Below are 7,094 nucleotides of genomic sequence, written 5' to 3' on the forward strand. Positions count from 1 at the left end.
AGTCGGTAGTGGTGACAGGAAAGGACTCAGGACCACCCTTGGAAATCAGTCTCCAGTAATCCACTTTGTTAGCTCAACTTACTGAGCCTGCTGCCAGCTGGGGACCAAGCTCGTACCCCCCACAAGCCTGTGGGCCCACTTTGTATCAAGCTGTCAGACTTCTATCATGTCATTCACAGAGTTGGAATGCCAACTTAAAGCAGAAGCAGTTTGCAGGCGCCAGCCTCTTAAGAGCAAGCATTGTGAATCGGTTTTCTTAGAGCAGCCCTGAAGTATCATTATGTTTAGGAGGATTATACACAACAATATGACTCTAGTAATGCAGATTCTAAAAAGTGCTCAGCCAGCAGCCCTGGTGGCATTGAGGTCACACAGCAGAGTGCTTTGTTCCCTTGCCTGCTAGGAAGCAGTACTGGCCACACTGGTACAATGAGGATTAGCGCTTCAAGGTGTTCACTGGGGTATCATTAGGTTCAGCACTGTGAATACACTTGGGGGAGTTGGACCCAAACATTTCAGTTGTTTCTCCAGGTTGATCTTCATCTCCTTTGGTAAGTCCACACTGTTCCTGTCAAAAGAGATAGCCTTTAGGGGACCGAAGTCAGGGTAAGAAGTTGGAGGAAATGGCTACTGGCTTCTCCTACACGGCTACTAGCTGTTAACAGTGTTAACTGTTAATGAGCTAGTTCTAAAACAAGTGAGGAAAGGAAGTGTAGAAACCAAAGGGAACACTCCCCATGAGCCAGACTCAGTTCTTCCTTCATGAAGATTTATTTAGTACATATGTGAGGACTGAGACAGGGCTTTTGTGGCCTCTTGTCACTCTACATATCCTTTTGGGTCAAGCCCTCCTACCCCCAGCCTAGGACTTAGATTTATTTGCCTAGGCCAGAAGTCAGCAAGTGTCTGGAGATCCTCTTCTCTCTGCCAGTAGATATGGTGGCTGTGATTTGAACTCTGGTCCTCATGGTTGCACAGCAAGCTCACTCCCATTGAGCCATTTCTTCAGCCTCTTCCCATTCCTTAGTCACCACAACATTATAAAATCGCTTAACGTTTGTAAAATCGAAGCTTAAGTCAGCAACTCAGTGATTTTAAAAGTCAAGCACTGTAAAACCACAACAAAGATAACACTACCTTGATACTAACAGGATAAGGGAAGGTGGTAGATTACGAAAGTCTTCATTTTCCACAGAGAACTTGGTATGTGCAGTGAGATCACTGCAGTTTGTAACACACAGGAGTCTTGAGTCGTGAAAGTGCTTTGGGGAGCAGCCATTGGCCTGAGGCACAGTAGTGTGCTCAGTGCATAGTGCATGTGCTGTGTATTCAGAACCAAGGCTCCAGGGAAGTTGCACAAAGCAATTTGGGGGCACTTCCCAAAACATCTTCGTTTCCTTGTGTGTTTGGTCATTGTGCATTCAGAAACACTTTAGTGTTATTCAGATTTTTAATAGCCCCCACAATTCAGTTTCTATGCCTACCAGTGACTTAAGTCTCCTATCTGTACACAGCTTCACTGGGACTTATGGTCATTTGTTTCAGCCAGTCTGACTATTCCAGCTAAACTCAATTTGCATTACTCCAGTGGTTAAGAATGTTGAACACTGGTTCAGAAATTTACTAGTCACCTACATTTCTTGGTAGAGAAAATCTCTTATAAACATCACCCATCCATAAAAAAGCTGATGGCCAATGAGCTGAGGCAGGAAATAGGAAGTAGGACACTTGGAGGGAGAGAATTCTGGGAAAGAGAAGACATAAAAAGGAGACACATGGAGTGCCATGAGAGACAAGGGTGGAGACAGACCGAGAAGATGGTCATTAACCAAGAGGGAGAAGCTGAGGAGACGCTAAGGAAGAAGCAGGCTGGGACTAAAGGAGAGGTAACTAACCACATGGTAGCCATAGAGTAGTTTAATGGGTTAAGTAAGTTAGAAGCTAGTCAGGGAATGAACCAAAGCTTAAGACCATTTACTAAAAGCCAGTTAGTCTCAAAGTCATTATTGATGGGAACTAAGGGGCCGGAAGGAAAAGGCAGAGTTACAAATTAATTTCTCATTTCTTCCCTTGAAAATTCTGGTCTGCTCATGTTTTGGGGTCCTTAATGTATTCTGGACTTTAACTCCTGTTCTGCTACAGAGTGGCATAGGTTTTCTCTCATCCTGTAGGTCACCTTCCTCTACTGATCATTTCCTTTGCTGTGCAGACTCTCTTCAATTCCATGCAATCCCACGTTTTAGTTTGTGAGCTTTCTTCCTGTGTTCTTGGAGTCTTTTTTCAGCAAGTTCTTGCCTGTGCCTGTGCCTGCGCCTGTGCTTTATGTTGCTTCCTAAGGGCCTCACATCTCACAGGAAGGTCTCCGGTCTTCTAATATCACTATATCAGAGTAATAACTGCACACTGTGAGAGGTACAGATTGTCTCATTAATTCACACGTGAACGCCCAGCCTTCGAAGCACCATTCGCTGAAGAGTCTCCCTGCCATCCCTGTGTTTCTGACACCTTGCTAAAGATGACGTGGCTGAAGCTGGGTGGGTTGGTGTGTGTGATGTGTGATCTGTGGTGCAATAACTATGAGGTCTTTGTTGACTTTTACTTTGGATGACCTATCTAGTGATGAGCCTGGGATTTGTAATACCACTGTGATTTCAGGACTGATGGTGATCTTTGATGCCCACTTGTATATATTTTGTGAAATTGGGAGCCCCAGCACTTGGTGGGCATATATTTATAATTGTTATATCTTGGTAAATTTTTCTTCTGATTAATTTTGGTTTGAAGTCTGCATAATAAGGGGTCAGAAGAGCTATACACATTCATTTTGGGGTTTCATTTGCTAAGCTGACTTCCATCCTGTGACTAGTAAAGGGGTTGTTTTGTTTTGTTGTTTTGAGACAGCCAGCAGGTGGATCTTGCTTTTCAGTCTGATCGGCATCTGCATCTCTTGACAAGTTGAACTAGTCACACTTAAGGTTATTATTGAGACATGCTTATCAATTGCTTTGATTTTTTGTGTTTGTTTTTCTGGTTGGTTGGGCTTGGTTTTTCATTCTGCCTCCCCCCCCCCCCACTGTGTTAGATGTGATGTATTTCTATCTTAGTTCTCCTTTGCTTACTTCATTTCAAGAAACTGATTCTTCCCTCTCTATCTTGCTCCTCCGTGTGCATTGTCCCTTTCAGTATCTTCTGAAATGTGGTCCTAGTGACCATGAACTGCCGTAGTTTGTGCTTGCCTTGACCACGTCCTTACCTTTGTGACAGTTAAAAGGTGGCTGCCCTCTCAAGCACAGCAAGCAGGGCGTCACTCTCTGGAGTTATAAGCAGTAGCTTGGCTGGGTATTGCATGGGTTTGCATCCTTGGCTGAGGCTGACTTTTAAGGCTTGAACCATTGTCCCATGTTTTCCTGGTTTTTATAGTTGCTAATTAGAAATCTGATGTTATGTTTTCTTTTGTCAGAGACTTGATGTTTTACTCTTGCAGTTTTTAATACTGTAGGAGCAGGTTTCCGGGCCCTTGAAAACTGGAGCCTTCCGGTTAGTTGCTCAGGGAAGGGAAGGAAGTCAGGTCACCTGTTGTTACCTTTCTTTTCCCATTGTTTATAGTGGTGCTGAGCCTTTAGTGCACTGGCATCCGAAGGATGTCAGAGCTGTCTTCAATAGCTTCCCTTCTCCATAAGATCCTGACCGAAACTCTCCTGCTGGTGTTCCTAATGTCACAGCTAAAGGGTTCTTTCAAGTTTTTTAGAGCTAGGTAGGTAGCCAGAATGTTGTGATGTGTACAAGTATAAGACAGACTTCTTATACATTGGCCTTCTTGCTGGAGAGGTCAACTGGAGTTTCCAGGTTGTCAGGTTCCACTGGTTGGTCCTGCTGGCCTTGGGCTCAGGCTGTCAGAGCCCAGGTTATCTTCCTTGATGGAGCCTGCTTCAGGCACTAATACCAAGGCCACCTTCTCCTCTTACGTCACTGTCTGAGCTGAACCTCCAGCCACCTGCTCGTGTTGACTTGTCCATATCTAGCCCTACATTTTCTGCACACCTGCCTCCCAGGGCTGCTTCACCCAACAGCTCCAACAGGAGAGATTCCTCCTCCCTGACCTGCACTGGTTCCTTGTTCCCAGCTCCCCCAGGGTGACTCAGTTTTAAATAGTAGGCTCCCATAGGTGGGAGTTATCTTTTCTTGCAGACCCATTGGCCAAAGGAATCACTTTCTCCCCAAAACTCACCAGAAGACTTGGCAGTGCACTGCCAGCCTCTCCCCAGGGCTCCCTGGCTTTCCTTCTTGATGAGGCTTTGGATGCCCCCTGCCACGGAGCCGTGTTTGGAGGTACACTTGGCTGCCTTACTTCTTTCTGGCTCGCCCAGCTCTCTCTTCACTGCTCAGCTCTTCAGGCACTACCTATGTGAGGTTCTTTTCCCCAAAGGTTCACTTTCCTTGGGAATAGTCTGTTTTTACCCAGTGTGATTCTTTACTGTAGAAGCAGTGTCCAGTCTACTGTTTTACCCAGGTATTTCATGTTTTTTTTTTAAGATTTATTTATTATTATATGTAAGTAGACTGTAGTTGTCTTCAGACACCTCAGAAGAGGGCATCAGATCTTGTTACAGATGTTTGTGAGCCACCATGTGGTTGCTGGGAATTGAACTCAGGACCTTTGAAAGAGCAGTCAGTGCCCTTAACCACTGAGCCATCTCTCCAGCCCATCATGTTTTTTTTTTTTATTATACGTATCTGTGTGGTTGACTCTGTGTGTGTGTGTTTGTGTGTGTGTGTGTGTGTGTGTGTGTGTGACAGAGACAGACCCCTTCTACCAGGTGAGTCTCAGATAGAACTCAGGTTATCAGGCTTGGTGACAAGTCCCTCTACCTGTTGAGCCATCTCAGTGATCCATGTGTGGGGTTTCTGATACACATTAAAGAAATTCTGTCTGTGAAGAATTTATTTGTTTTTATTTTACGTGTTCATACACAATGTGCATGTAGTACCTGTGGAGCCCAGAAGAGGGTGTCAAGTCCCCCAGAACTGGAGTTGGCACCTGCCATGTAGGTGCTGAGAATCAAAGCCAGGTCCTTACTGGAAGAACAGTCACTGTTCTTAACCACTGAGCTGTCTCTCCCGCCCTAAGATGCTCCACCAGTGAAATCCATGAAAACACTGTTTAGTTCCTAACACCCTTGAACATGAGACATTCTTTGTCTCACCATTGTGGTGAAGGGTAATAAGCAGGTTGCCTGGTAGACCCTCAGTGCCCACTTGGGTATTGTTGCCAATATGTTGCAGGGACTATGGGTGTGCTGATAGCTCTTGGAGATCTTGTATACAGTTCCTCTGAGCATTCATGATGTTTCTGGGTCATACAGTAATTCTGATTAACTATCTCCTTATTGTTTTTCATAGTAGGTCCACTGCTTGACTTTCCCAGGTGTGTGTGTGTGTGTGTGTGTGTGTGTGTGTGTGTGTGTATAGCTTGAAGGAGTCCGTTTTCTCCTTCTACCATGTGGGTTCTGGGAATTGAATTTGGGCCATAGGCTGGCAGTGGGTACCTTTACCTGCTAAGCCATATTTCTAGCTAAGATGGGTTTTTAATAAAGTAGGTGAAAATGTAAATGGTTCTGGTAACTTTAGACAGAGGACCCCCCCCCCCCAGTAGGCTTCTTGGCAGCACCGGGAGCAGGCACTGCATACTTCTGGGCACTTTGGTTCCTAAACTGCTGTTTGAAGCTACTGCCTAAGTTCTTGCTGCTGCTGGAGCTGAGCAGGAAAGACTGATGTTGTCCTGGGTGAGAGGATAAGAGGTCCAAGGAGACAGATGTCCGGATCTGAATAATGCCTTGCCCTGCTGCCTGGGATTGGGTAGCTGGCCCTTCTGGATCTGCAGTGAGACTGGAAGCTTCAATCTGTTGATATTTCAGAACTAATCTTTTTTGTTTGTTTGTTTTTTAAGATTATTCTGGATTGGATCTAAAGCCTCCTGCTTGCTTGGCAAAGGTTCACTTGTGCGCTTTACAGAGCCCTGTCAGGGATGCTTCACCATAAAAGAGCTGTAACAAAACGTCCAGAGCACTCACTCAGTGCTTTGTCTCTGGAAAATTATCTCCCCCCCCCCTTCTTCCATCATCTCTGTTTCTGTATCCAGAGGATTTAACTTGGGGTCTTCTACAGGGACTCCTAAGCAATTCCAGGAAAAATCATATGCCCTACTGGATTGCTCTGCATATAACTCAGGTTGGTCTTAAACTTGATATGTATGTAGCCCATGTTGGCCTGAACTCCAGATCCTCCTGCCTAAATCTGAATACTCTAATTACAGACCTGAGGCACCACGCTCAGCTAGGGTTCCAGCATTGTCAGCCCAGTGACACTGGGCTGCATTCAGGTAGGACCACTGTAGGAAGCACTGGTTCTGGCTAGCACTCACATCTATGCATGTGGCAGGGCCTGGAGGCACAAAGTTGTCTGCTTGGTTTGGTGGCGTGTTAGCCTCACTGAGTCACTGGAGTGCCAAGGATGCCTGGGTTCAGTCAGTGCCTTGACTCAGCCTTTCCACATGTAAATGAAGGACCTTGGCTGTTTATCTCTCCTTGGGGCAGGTGCAGCCTAAAATAGTTCCTCCCAAGTTGTCAGTTGGTGGCGGGGTGTGGTCATCATTTCTGAGGAGAGTAATAGGTCCACTACCCCACCCTAGCCTTGGGCACTGTAGAAATGACAGGGAAGAATCTGGAAGCAGCCTGGCAGGGGACCTGGCACCTTCAAAGGGAGTGGAGCAGGAGGACTGGGAAACGTGGCTTCCCAGAGAAACTTCCTGTCATGGATCTTCCCCCAGAGCAGTGTGTCTCATGAACTGGCAGAAACATTGGCCAGGTATTGCCTCACTTGGGGCTGAACATGGGGTTGTGCCCCGAAGTCAGTATCTTGCTTGGTGGAAGAGTCAGGTTGGGGCTGCCAGTATGTCAGCTTTCTAAACCAAGGATCAGCAAAGCCCTTCTAGACCAGGCCCCACCTCGATTTCTGCTTTGCATGGGCCCGGCTTTGGGGGAGACTCCCTGGAGATCCATCCTGTGTCTCCTTAGAGCTTTACTCAGTGCGGGGCC

The sequence above is a fragment of the Apodemus sylvaticus genome, chromosome 8, assembly GCF_947179515.1.
Source record: "Apodemus sylvaticus chromosome 8, mApoSyl1.1, whole genome shotgun sequence".
In the NCBI taxonomy this organism is placed as follows: Eukaryota; Metazoa; Chordata; class Mammalia; order Rodentia; family Muridae; genus Apodemus; species Apodemus sylvaticus.